The 12,500-nt window shown below is 41.6% G+C and overlaps 1 protein-coding gene and 1 long non-coding RNA gene across 2 annotated transcripts in view; one reads left to right on the top strand and one right to left on the bottom strand.

Annotated features, from left to right (window-relative positions):
• The window catches only part of prox3 (prospero homeobox 3), a 28,689-nt gene extending 19,885 nt beyond the window's left edge, over positions 1 to 8,804 (bottom strand). Inside the window, exon 1 of the mRNA XM_061913727.1 lies at positions 8,636 to 8,804. The gene's annotated coding sequence lies outside the window, so the exon portion shown is untranslated. The remainder of the gene's footprint in view (positions 1 to 8,635) is intronic.
• LOC133560797 (uncharacterized) overlaps positions 1 to 12,500 on the top strand; it is a 71,456-nt gene that overhangs the window by 29,210 nt on the left and 29,746 nt on the right. The window lies entirely within an intron of this gene.

Here is a 12,500-nt window from a genome sequence, read left to right as displayed (position 1 = left end):
CCTGGAGGTGTTGTTTTAGAGCGGTTTTGAAGGGGGGTAGAGATGCACTTACTTTTACACCTGTTGGGAGTGCATTCCACATTGATGTGGCATAGAAAGAGAATGAGTTAAGACCTTTGTTAGATCGGAATCTGGGTTTAACGTGGTTTGTGGAGCTCCCCCTGGTGTTGCGGTTATGGCGGTCATTTACGTTAAGGAAGTAGTTTAAATGGGTAAATAAATGGGTTGTACTTGTATAGTGCTCTTACCTACAAGGTACTCAAAACGCTTCGACACTACCTCCACATTTACCCATTCACACACACATTCACACACTGATGGAGGGAGCTGCCATGCGAGGCGCTAACCAGCACCCATCAGGAGCAAGGCTGAAGTGTCTTGCTCAGGACACAATGGACGTGACGAGGTTGGTACTAGGTGGGGATTGGACCAGGGACCCTCGGGTTGCGCACGGCCACTCTCCCACTGAACCACGCTGTCCCTTTTAACATGTACTTCGGTATCAGGGAGGTGTAGCAGATTTTATACTCTAGGCTCAGTGCAAGTTGTTTTACGACTAATTGTGAGTTAACTATGGACCAAATGCGAAATTAGATATTTTAATCGTTTGACAGCCCAATAAATAATAATTTGGGGTATTATTTTATAGGTTTGTTAAAATAGTCTTCACAAACAAACAAGGTTGCCATACCTTGTATTGGCTGAGTCCAGGGTTTAATGCTCCGAGATCGAAACGTGGTTATTACACAAGGCTAAACAGATTTGCTACAGCAGGCTTGTAATGAAATAAAGAGTCAGGTGGGTGGCAGGTTTCCTGTCCAATTTGTGCAATACAATGTAAATGTAATGGAAGTAGTTGAGTAACTTGGTGCTGACACATACAGTACCTGAGCTAAGTGTGGCTATGTCAGAGTCACTCAGTACGTTTTCATGCAATTAATTAGTCCGATTTCTCTAAATTATCGTCCTACAGCCCATAGAAACACCTTAATCAGATCGTGTTTGTTTTTTTGAAAATCGGATAACACACCTGGATTATGAGATTTGAAAGTAGACATCTCCAAGGGGTGTGTGCCACCACAGAGGACCCTTCATATCGCGTATGCCCCAGTATCAACCCGGAAGCAGATACCGTTCAATAAAACCATTGCAGCAATTGTAATGAGGAGGAGACTGTTTATTTGCTTCGCACATGAAAAATAACAGAACATTTTGAAGTGCAACGATGGTAGAAAATTAGAAACAGAATTTTTTGGGGGAAAGTAGCTAAGGAATCAATCAATCAATCAATGTTTATTTATATAGCCCCAAATCACAAATGTCTCAAAGGACTGCACAAATCATTACGACTACAACATCCTCGGAAGAACCCACAAAAGGGCAAGGAAAACTCACACCCAGTGGGCAGGGAGAATTCACATTCAGTGGGACGCCAGCGACAATGCTGACTATGAGAAACCTTGGAGAGGACCTCAGATGTGGGCAACCCCCCCCCTCTAGGGGACCGAAAGCAATGGATGTCGAGCGGGTCTAACATGATACTGTGAAAGTTCAATCCATAGTGGCTCCAAGACAGCAGTGAGAGTCCCGTCCACAGGAAACCATCTCAAGCGGATCAGCAGCGTAGGGATGTCCCCAACCGATACAGGCGAGCGGTCCATCCTGGGTCCCGACGAGCGGTCCATCCTGGGTCTCGACTCTGGACAGTCAGTACTTCATCCATGGTCATCGGACCGGACCCCCTCCACAAGGGAGGGGGGGACATAGGAAAAAGTAAAGAAGCGGCAGATCAACTGGTCTAAAAAGGAGGTCTATTTAAAGGCTAGAGTATACAAATGAGTTTTAAGATGAGACTTAAATGCTTCTACTGAGGTAGCATCTCGAACTGTTACCGGGAGGGCATTCCAGAGTACTGGAGCCCGAACGGAAAACGCTCTATAGCCCGCAGACTTTTTTTGAGCTCTAGGAATCACTAATAAGCCGGAGTCTTTTGAACGCAGATTTCTTGCCGGGACATACGGTACAATACAATCGGCAAGATAGGCTGGAGCTAGACCGTGTAGTATTTTATACGTAAGTAGTAAAACCTTAAAGTCACATCTTAAGTGCACAGGAAGCCAGTGCAGGTGAGCCAGTACAGGCGTAATATGATCAAACTTTCTTGTTCTTGTCAAAAGTCTAGCAGCCGCATTTTGTACCAACTGTAATCTTTTAATGCTAGACATTGGGAGACCCGAAAATAATACGTTACAGTAATCGAGACGAGACGTAACAAACGCATGGATAATGATCTCGGCGTCTTTAGTGGACAAAATGGAGCGAATTTTAGCGATATTACGGAGATGAAAGAAGGCCGTTTTAGTAACGCTTTTAATGTGTGACTCAAAGGAGAGAGTTGGGTCGAAGATAATACCCAGATTTTTTACAGAGTCACCTTGTTTTATTATTTGGTTGTCAAATGTTAAAGTTGTATTATTAAATAGAGGTCGGTGTCTAGCAGGACCGATAATCAGCATTTCCGTTTTTTTGGCATTAAGTTGCAAAAAGTTAGCGGACATCCATTGTTTAATTTCATTAAGACACGCTTCCAACTGACTACAGTCCGGCGTGTTGGTCAGCTTTAGGGGCATGTAAAGTTGGGTGTCATCAGCATAACAGTGAAAGCTAATACCGTATTTGCGTATGACGTCACCTAGCGGCAGCATGTAGATGCTGAAGAGTACAGGGCCAAGGACCGAACCCTGGGGAACTCCACACGTTACCTTAACATAGTCCGAGGTCACACTGTTATAGGAGACGCACTGCATCCTATCAGTAAGATAAGAGTTAAACCATGACAGGGCTGAGTCTGAAATACCAATTCGTATTTTGATACGCTCTAATAAAATATTATGATCGACGGTATCGAAAGCAGCGCTAAGATCGAGGAGCAGCAACATAGATGACGCATCAGAGTCCATCGTTAGCAATAGATCATTAGTCAGTTTTGCGAGGGCTGTCTCAGTCGAGTGATTTGCCCTGAAACCGGATTGAAAGGTTTCACATAGATTGTTAAACGCTAAGTGCTCATTTAGCTGCTCTGCAACAATTTTTTCGAGGATTTTCGAAATAAAGGGAAGGTGAGACACCGGTCGGTAGTTTACCATGAGGTCTGGATCGAGGTTAGGTCTTTTAAGGAGAGGATGAATAACCGCTTTTTTGAATGCAACGGGAACAGTGCCCGAGGAAAGTGATAAGTTTATAATATTTAGCACTGATGGACCTAATAATACAAAAAGCTCCTTGATAAGTTTCCCAGGAAGGAAAAATAGAATCCCGGCTTAATCCGGACTCCGAAACAAAATACAAATGAGATGAAATGGAATGAAGCAGGTATATTAAAGGCGAATAATGCATTTCTTCATGCTGCATTTGTGCACTCCAACCAAACTGATTAACTTTCCGCACAACTGGCAAGATAGTCCAAAACAAGAGAAACCTTAATCTGGAACAGTATCAAACAAGGCACAACAAATTAAAACTCCTTCAATCAATCCACAGAGCATTATGAATGAACTCTGAGACATTCAAAAGTTTTGTTTCCATTAATCACTGTCCGAAAATTCCTTCAAAAAAACTATTACGCCTGTGTTTCTTTGCTTTAGATCTGCATACATTCTTGTTAGTAGCGTCATGTTTGTAGCGTCATCTTCGTAGCGTCATGTTCGTAGCGTCATGTTCGTAGCGTCATGTTCGTAGCGCAATCCAAGACCATTTCTTGATGCTGTTTGCTATTTAACATCAGCATAGCTTTTAGAGATGGAATAGTTGTAATCTGTGCCAATATTACAGCCGACATAATTTAAAACAAGTTGTGAGGATCTGCATATCCTAATGCGGGGGTCAGAGGTGGGTGGTGCTTCACTTCAGTGTTCAGATTTCAATTAAGGTGCAGAGATAACATAGCATTCCGATTGTTACTGTGACTACTTTGGTAGGTAAGATGACCTAAAAGCTTAACAGAAATGAAAGACGGTCAGCAGGATGTTGAAAGCAGACATTAAAACATGTCAAGACATTTTCTCAAAACATCCATCCATCCCTTTTCTACCACTTGTTCCCTTTGGGGTCGCGGGGGGCGCTGGTGCCTATCTCAGCTACATTCGGGCGGAAGGCGGGGTACATTCTGGACAAGTCGTCACCTCATCACAGGGCCAACACAGATAGACAGACAACATTCACACTCACATTCACACACTAGGGACAATTTAGTGTTGCCAATCAACCTATCCCCAGGTGCATGTCTTTGGGAGTGGGAGGAAGCCAGAGTACCCGGACGGAACCCACGCGTTCACGGGGAGAACATGCAAACTCCACACAGAAAGATCCCGACCCCGGGATTGAACCCAGGACTACCAAGGAACTTCGTATCGTGAGGCAGACGCACTAACCCCTCTGCCACCGTGAAGCCCTTTCTCAAAACAGTCACACATTTTTCCGGCCTCAAAATAAAAGTGCTCAACTAAACATCCGGTTTAACTACATTTAGGGTTTCTTTTTAATGTACGGGCTTCATATTAACCTTCTCACCTAACAAAATAAAGTAATATAATGTCTTGTAGCGCACAGAAGTAAACAAAGTCTGGCTTTGTTTTTAGTTTTTATTTCCAATTTTATGATAACAATGGACCCAATTCCAACAAGAAACTCACAGCTCTTGAACCCCATGCGGCTCTGTAGTGCCGCCCTTGTGGCTTCCTGGAGCATTTTCAAAAAAGGATTGAAAATGGAAAAAGATGGCGGAATTTTTTGTTGTTGTTTTAGTATGTTTTTTGTTTGAGGACAAACATGACACAGACCTTCCCAATTGTTAGAACGCCCACTGTTTAACAACATGTTTGTGTGTATGCTTCACTGATGAGCGTATTTGGTGAACGTACTTTTGTCCTACTAACTTTGGTGGTTCTTGAACTCACCATAGTGCGGACTGTGACGCAACACTTTGTTTGCATGTAAAATCACCCACTCCTTTTCTGTCTCATCTTGTCTATCAAACGTTCTATGCTGTGCGTGAATGCACAAAGGTGCGGTTTGTTGATGTTATTGACTTTGAATGCTAATCAGGCATATTTGGTCAGTGCATGACTGCAAGCTAATATGCTATTTATGCTCGCTGTATGTACATATTGCATCATTATGCTTCGTTTGTAGGTATATTTGAGCTCATTTAATATCCTTTACTTTCATCCTCTTTGTATATAATTGATTTTTGCATGTCTCATGACACATTCTCTGTATGTAATATTGGCTGAATTTCAGATAGTGGTTTGTGTGTCACATTGTACCAGACCACCGCAAACATTACTTAGCTTACCAAAGATTGTAATACATCTATCAAAACAAGACACTTCCAGACGGCTTGCCATTTCCTTTAACTTGGACACACACCTATATACTTTTGGCCATTAAAAGCCAGTCATTTCCAGGAGTCATCTCACCTTCTGAGTAGCCTCTAATTTACTAAGGGTTTCTTATGTTGTAAAAATATGTAGAATAAATATTAAATTTCAACATTTCTGTCAATGAAGATTTTCTTCAGCCTGTGACACTTTTGTCATTTTGATATTCGACTATTATAGCTAATATAGACACTTACGTCACATGTTACCTTTATTATAAGACATTTTTTGCGGCTCCAGACAGATTTAGTTTTTGCATTTTTGTTCCAATGTGGCCCAAAGGGAATAAGCGGTAGAAAATGGATGGATGGTGGCTATTCCCCCAGTGTACGGGAAGCACACGGCGTATGACCAGTCGTCGTCGTCGCATTAGAGAGTGTGCATGGACACTTGGACTTCCCACGTAGGTGTGAAAACACACAAAAACAAATGTACTGTTTGAGAAATCAGACTAATTTAATGCATGGAAACGTAGTGACTGTCTTCACCATTCATATTGTCTTCTTCAAAGTACCCTTAGTTTCACACGGGCAGCTAAATAGCAACATTGTACAACGCATGCAGAAGTAGCTAAAGCAGCTGTATACCCACCAATCATGACACATCAAATGCATCCTGTGGTGTTTATTTCCATAAAACGTCACGAGGGGGGTTGCCTACAGCCACAGTTGTGAAAGCCGATGTTTTCAGTTGTGCTACCGTATTTTCCGAACCATAGGGCGCACCGGATTATAAGGCGCACTGCCGATGAATGTTCTATTTTCTATCTTTTTTCATATATCAGGCGCACCGGATTATAGGGCGCATTAAAGGGGGCACATTATTTATTTGTTTTTCTAAATGGAAAACACTTCCTTGTGGTCTACATAACATGTAATGGTGGTTAGGTCAAAATGTTGCATGGATTATGTTTTTCAGATCATCTTCAAGCCGCTTAGTGACAGTCATTTCAGGATGTGCCGTTTTGTGGACGGTCTGATTTACGTGGCTCACCTTGAAGAGCGTCTTCTACCCGTCATCTTTGTGGTAGAGGTGTAGCGTGCAAGGACGGGAGTGGAAGAAGTGTCAAAAGATGAAGCTAACTGTTTTAATGACATTCAGACTTTACTTAAATCAATAACAGAGCAGCATCTCCTTATCCGTGGCTCACTAGTGCAATAACATCACCGAAGACGTTTCCCGTGAAAAAACGTCCGACCTGAACTCTCTAATAACTAAACTTCCTTGGGTGAATAATGTAAACTCACTACACCGGTATGTTTTAGCGCTTTCATGGCGGGTTTACTGACAGATATCAGTAAGAACTTTACACTACTTTATATTAAAATTGGCAACAGCGGAGGATGAATGTCACATAACAAGAAGATAGAGAAAAAGAAGAAGCTTATTAATTACTATTTTGCATGGGCTACTAAGGCGGACGCGTGCAAATTTTCAGGACTTTTACATATCCCAAATACAGAACAGCAGGTACCAGAAGGTAATAAAAGTTGCTTTTGCATAATATTGCAGAACAAAACGCCAGATAATGTCTTACTTTATACACACACCACAATAATACTCATATGTTTAATGCGCTGACAATCCTTCAAGCGGTGCGGCTTAATAGCTTACCAAAGTTGTACTAAAACATTTTGATAGATTTTCGAGCGCCGTGTGTAACGTTCTATATTTTCAATGGAACATTTAAAATGTTGGCGTGACACATTGCAATCATAGTGCTGTCTACACTTATCCCTTATGTTTGGCTGCCATCTACTGGTCACACTTATCATTACACCATGAAACTAATAAAACTGCGTTGAGGTGAGTTAGCTCAACCAAACTTATTCCTTACAGTAGGTGCTCCGGGTTTTGAGAGAAAAAAAAGTATTTTAAGTGCGCCTTATAGTCCGGAAATTATGGTAATTAAAAACCTGCGTTTTAGTTATTTTTTTGCAGTGCAGGTCAGTTCGCACCTCCTACTGGGTGGACATCTGTCCTGTGACCTTTACCCCCAACTTTGATGCTCCCCCTTCCTGATAAATATTTGCACTCCGAGAAACTCGTACCTTAATTTGTTTTCCTCTCCTCAAAATATGGAAAGGCTTGAAAAAGAGATAATAGTCATGTGTGATGCGGTACTGCTTTGTAGCCCCCAGCCCACTACCTCCATGATGCTCCCTTTTCCTTCCTCTATATTACCCCCAACACACCCTGCATGTTATCAGCTCAGGCAGCTTGTTAAGCACTGTTTGATCAGAGTGTTTACCGTCACACACACACACACACACACACACACACACACACACACACACACAATCACACAAATGACTCACACACACACTGGCGAAAGAGGCTTTTGAGAGGCCGGGCTGACAATGGTCATTGGTCCTTTGGGAGAGGAATAGACTGAAAACTGTGTGTGTGTGTGTGTGTGTGTGTGTGTGTGTGTGTGTGTGTGTGTGTGTGTGTGTGTGTGTGTGTGTGTGTGTGTGTGTGTGTGTGTGTGTGTGTGTGTGTGTGTGTGTGTGTGTGAGCAGTATAGTCCTACTTAGCTTTGATAACACCCTTAATCCACTTCAGATGGATACACTCACTGCACACAGAGCTGGACAAATAATGGATAGACAGATGTGGGGGAAACAAAAAGAGATTGATGGATGGATAGATGAAACACTAAAGTAATAATCCCCCTATAAATAGCTAAATATCAATTATTCAAATGCCCCGTCCTCCCTGCTATAACACAACCCAGATGGCACACAGGCCAATGCGCTTACACGCCAGCCAGATTAGCTTTTTTAAAGCCAGCGGAAAGATGGCCAAAATATTAACACTGTGCACTGGGCATGAAAGCCATGGAGCAGCAGATTAGGTTTAAAGCAAGGCAGTATTTCCACTGCATGGGCAGGAAAGGGGACTCAATTGACGGTTATGTGGTATCATTTTTCATTGTTTTATAAAGACAGCGGGCTAATTAACATTGATTGGTTTGAAGATGCAAACCCGCCAAGTTGTATTGCATTATTTAACTTATTCCGTGTGACTTAAGTTTAAACCATTTACAGCGAGGACTCAATTTGGGCTGCGTAAATTGGCAGCATTTGGGGTCGCAGTGTGAAACAAGTTTAAAAAAATAATAGTAGAGGAGAGGAGCTCAGCATGCTGAGAAAAGTGGATTTTTTTAAATAAAACAAAATAAAAAATGCACTTACTTTGGCTGCGGTGCTCCAACTCAGGTGTCCGCTTCTGCGCTCTCCTCCCAGTGTGACTGTCCTCAGCTGGCACCCGGGATGTCAGCAGTGGTGATGATGATGGTGGTTACAGGAGACCACCGAGTGGCTGCAGCTCCTGCGTGTTGTATTGTGGTGTTATTCCACAAGCCCACCCCCCTTCACTCTGCAAGCCAATCTCTACCCTGGCAGGCACCACCCTGTCATCATCACGCTGGAGTGCTGCTGTCCACTTGACGGCTCCGTCCCCGCCCATGTTGGCATGACCCCCAGGATGCATGCTTGCACTTCATATGCAATAATGTGCACCGAATTTTGTAAACACTGAATTTGGTCAACATGTGCATCGTATGACAATTGCCTTCCTACATTTCAAAATAATGTGCAAGTCAGTTCCTATGTCAATAAGCGCAGAATTAAATGCACATATTGCTGCAATTGGCACCCAAATAAAGCCTGCATACCTTCAATAGGTTGCCTCCACTATAACCAACCTTCACATCTGTGCCCCCCCCCCACCACTCCTATACTTCTGATTGAAAATGGCGAGGCAACTGACTGAAAGGTCGCATGCAGTTGTTATGGAAACGAGGCCGGTAACAAAAGCTGGACGCATGGTTACAGATGGGGGCGAGTTTATGGGAGGGGAAGGGAGAGAGGTGGATGAGGCCGAGATAGAAGCCGGCGGAGGTCTGAATGAATAAAAAACATGCTGAGGGAGGATGGCGGGAGACGACAAGGTCAATGATGGCTCCATCTGTGATGATAAATAACACAACTCCGTGCTGGGTTTTTGTCATTTGGGGGGCAATCAAATGTGTGTGTGTGCGTGAAGGCCATCGACGGAGAACACAACACCCCCAAAAGGCGCATTAAGCCAAAAATTGTGTGCGGACGTCATTTCTCTGAGGGCTGGTATTATGTAAAGTGCTCACACACTCTGCCGTGCACACATGTAAGCACCGACGTGCCAGCGTATAAATAGGACGCCCCGCAGTGAGGGAGATAACAAGAATTGGGAGGACATAGAAGGATCAATAGATGGCATAAAGTGTATGTTTATTGATTCACTCGCGTGTGTGCGTGCGTACGTGTGTGTGTGTGTGTGTGTGTGGGAGTTAATGGAGGAAAATTAGATCCACAAAAAAATTTTGTTCGGTTTGTGTGATTTTTGAGCTCGTGTGCAGGACCATGTAGACCAGAGCGATTCAGCTGAATTATACGTGTGGCCACATTTTCAGAACTATACTGGCCAGTGAGGGTCGGACTCCTATTTTGTTATCTTCAAAATTATTGTGTTCAGACATTTTTTTGTGTGTGTGAGAGGTTTCTTATACTGACAGTTGCAGCTGACACTTCAGCCTTTGTCAGATAAAAGATGACGTCCTACAGACAAGAGCTGCAGAAGCACACAAACTGAACAAAATTTCAATGTAGATCTCATTTTCTCCCATTAACCCAAAACACACACACACACACACACATACACACACACACACACACACACACACACACACACACACACATACACACACACACTCCCCTAAACGGATGAATCGATAAACATACACTTTATGCCATCTATTGATCCTTCTGTGTCCTACCAATTCTTGTCATCTCCCTCACTGCGGGGCGTCCTATTTATTTATAGGCAAACTGAGCCCGAAACCTCTCACACAAAAAAAGTTGTCTGAACACAAGAATGCTGGACACGTGTATTTGAAAAGAGAATATGAACGCAATCGGTTCCTTATACAGTCAAACTTAGATTTATTGGTTCTTTTGTAAACCGAAAAGTTTGTATAGTGAATAAGAGTTCCCCGTAACAATCAAAGTAAACATGAATAATAGGCTCTAGCCTAAAAAAAAATATATATATATATGTCTATATATATATATATGTCTATATATATATATATATATGTGTATATATATATGTGTATATATATATATATGTGTGTATATATATATATGTGTATATATATATATGTGTATATATATATGTGTATATATATATGTATGTATGTATATATATTTTTTTTTTTTTTTTTTTTTTTTTTTAGGCTAGAGCCTATTATTCATGTTTACTTTGATTGTTACGGGGAACTCTTATTCACTATACAAACTTTTTGTTGTATCCATCTGCTTCCGCTTATCCGAGGCGGAGTCGCGGGGGCAGCAGCCTAAGCAGGGAAGCCCAGACTTCCCTCTCCCCAGCCACTTCGTCTAGCTCTTCCCGGGGGATCCCGAGGCGTTCCCAGGCCAGCCGGTTGGACGTGCCCTAAACACCTCCCTCGGGAGGCGTTCGGGTGGCATCCTGACCAGATGCCCAAACCACCTCGTCTGGCTAGTTGAATCAGTGAGGCTGTAAACTCACTGCTAAGGTTATGAAAATAGACATTTTATAAGGGTACGCAGCATCGAGCGCTACTGCCTATTGCCGCTGACATGACGCGAGGCCGCCATCTTGGAGTGGTGATCTGCTCCACTCAGGGCAATTCATTTAGCAGAAGCAGTGAACTGTCAGCACATTTAATTCATTTTACCTCACTGAATACCAATTACATTCACGTGCTTTTTTGTCATACGTGTAACTATGATAAAGGACAAATTTTTTGGCGTCTTCATAGTTTGCTTAAAAATAATAGAATATTCTTATATGCTATAAATAACCAGATGTCCAAAATCAAAACTGGGAATAATAATCCCAGAGAAGGGGAAAAAACGGTCAGCTATTTCTAAATTGAAGAAACAATATGATTAGGTTATATGTCCATGCAAATATCCGACATAAACAATGTATGAATACATTAGATATCTATATAGCTTATAGACTGTATTTCTGTTGCTGCAACAGCAGAGAGTTTATTCTGTCTTGACACTTTGTATTAATATTTTCTATTACATTCTTCCCTTAAATGATCATGTTTACAATGATTGTTTTAAATGTATTTTTCATGTATGTTGCTTTGGATAAAAGTGTCTGCCAACATAAACATAAACGTATATAAACACCTGAAAGTCTTAGTATCAGCTAAAACCACCAATCTGTTTCACTGGATTCAGAATAACAGCAAATTCTGTCTTATCCAACAAAGTTAGTATTTGAATATTGTTACTAGAAGACTTATTCCTGATTACAGTTATACTGTTAAGACAGTATTGTCTTATACTTTGCCTAAAATGAGAATGCATCATAATCAGTGGCGGCTGGTTAATTTTCCACAGGGCCGTGAATTCTAAAAAGTACAACTCTGTTCCTTGTTATTTTCATGTATTTGTTATGTTTTTCATGTCTACGCACACATAAACACATACAGTATGAGATGAGATCAGTGAGATAAGGTAAGAACAGGATAGAAACTGCGGTGCAACTAGTTACAATGCAAAATGCCTTGGAAATACAATGTTAACACCTTTGTGCAAATAAGTACATTTGTACTTGTTTTTCCAAATGTGTTCATTCTGTAAAGGAATGAGTTAAATGTTTAAAATAACTGGTTAATAGTACTATTATGAAGTGCAATGTCAGCACAATTTTTTTATTATACTGTAAATACATACAGCGTTTTAAAAGCATACACAATCCGTGTAAATGTATTAGTCTGTGGTTAAAAGGACTTGAAATGACTCGAAACTCAAAATGCAGGACTTGGGACTTGACTCGGGACTTGCCTGTCTTGACTTGGGACTTGACTCGAGACTCGAGGTCAAAGACTTGAGACTTGCAAAACAATGACTTGGTCCCACCTCTGGTATGTATATGTATATATATATATGTATATATATATATATATATATATATATATATATATATATATGTATACACATATACATATATACTGTA

Source organism: Nerophis ophidion, linkage group LG10 (genome assembly GCF_033978795.1).
Source record: "Nerophis ophidion isolate RoL-2023_Sa linkage group LG10, RoL_Noph_v1.0, whole genome shotgun sequence".
Taxonomy (NCBI): domain Eukaryota; kingdom Metazoa; phylum Chordata; class Actinopteri; order Syngnathiformes; family Syngnathidae; genus Nerophis; species Nerophis ophidion.
The sequence above is the reverse complement of the archived record's forward strand: the minus strand, read 5'-3'. Positions and strand labels throughout refer to the sequence as shown.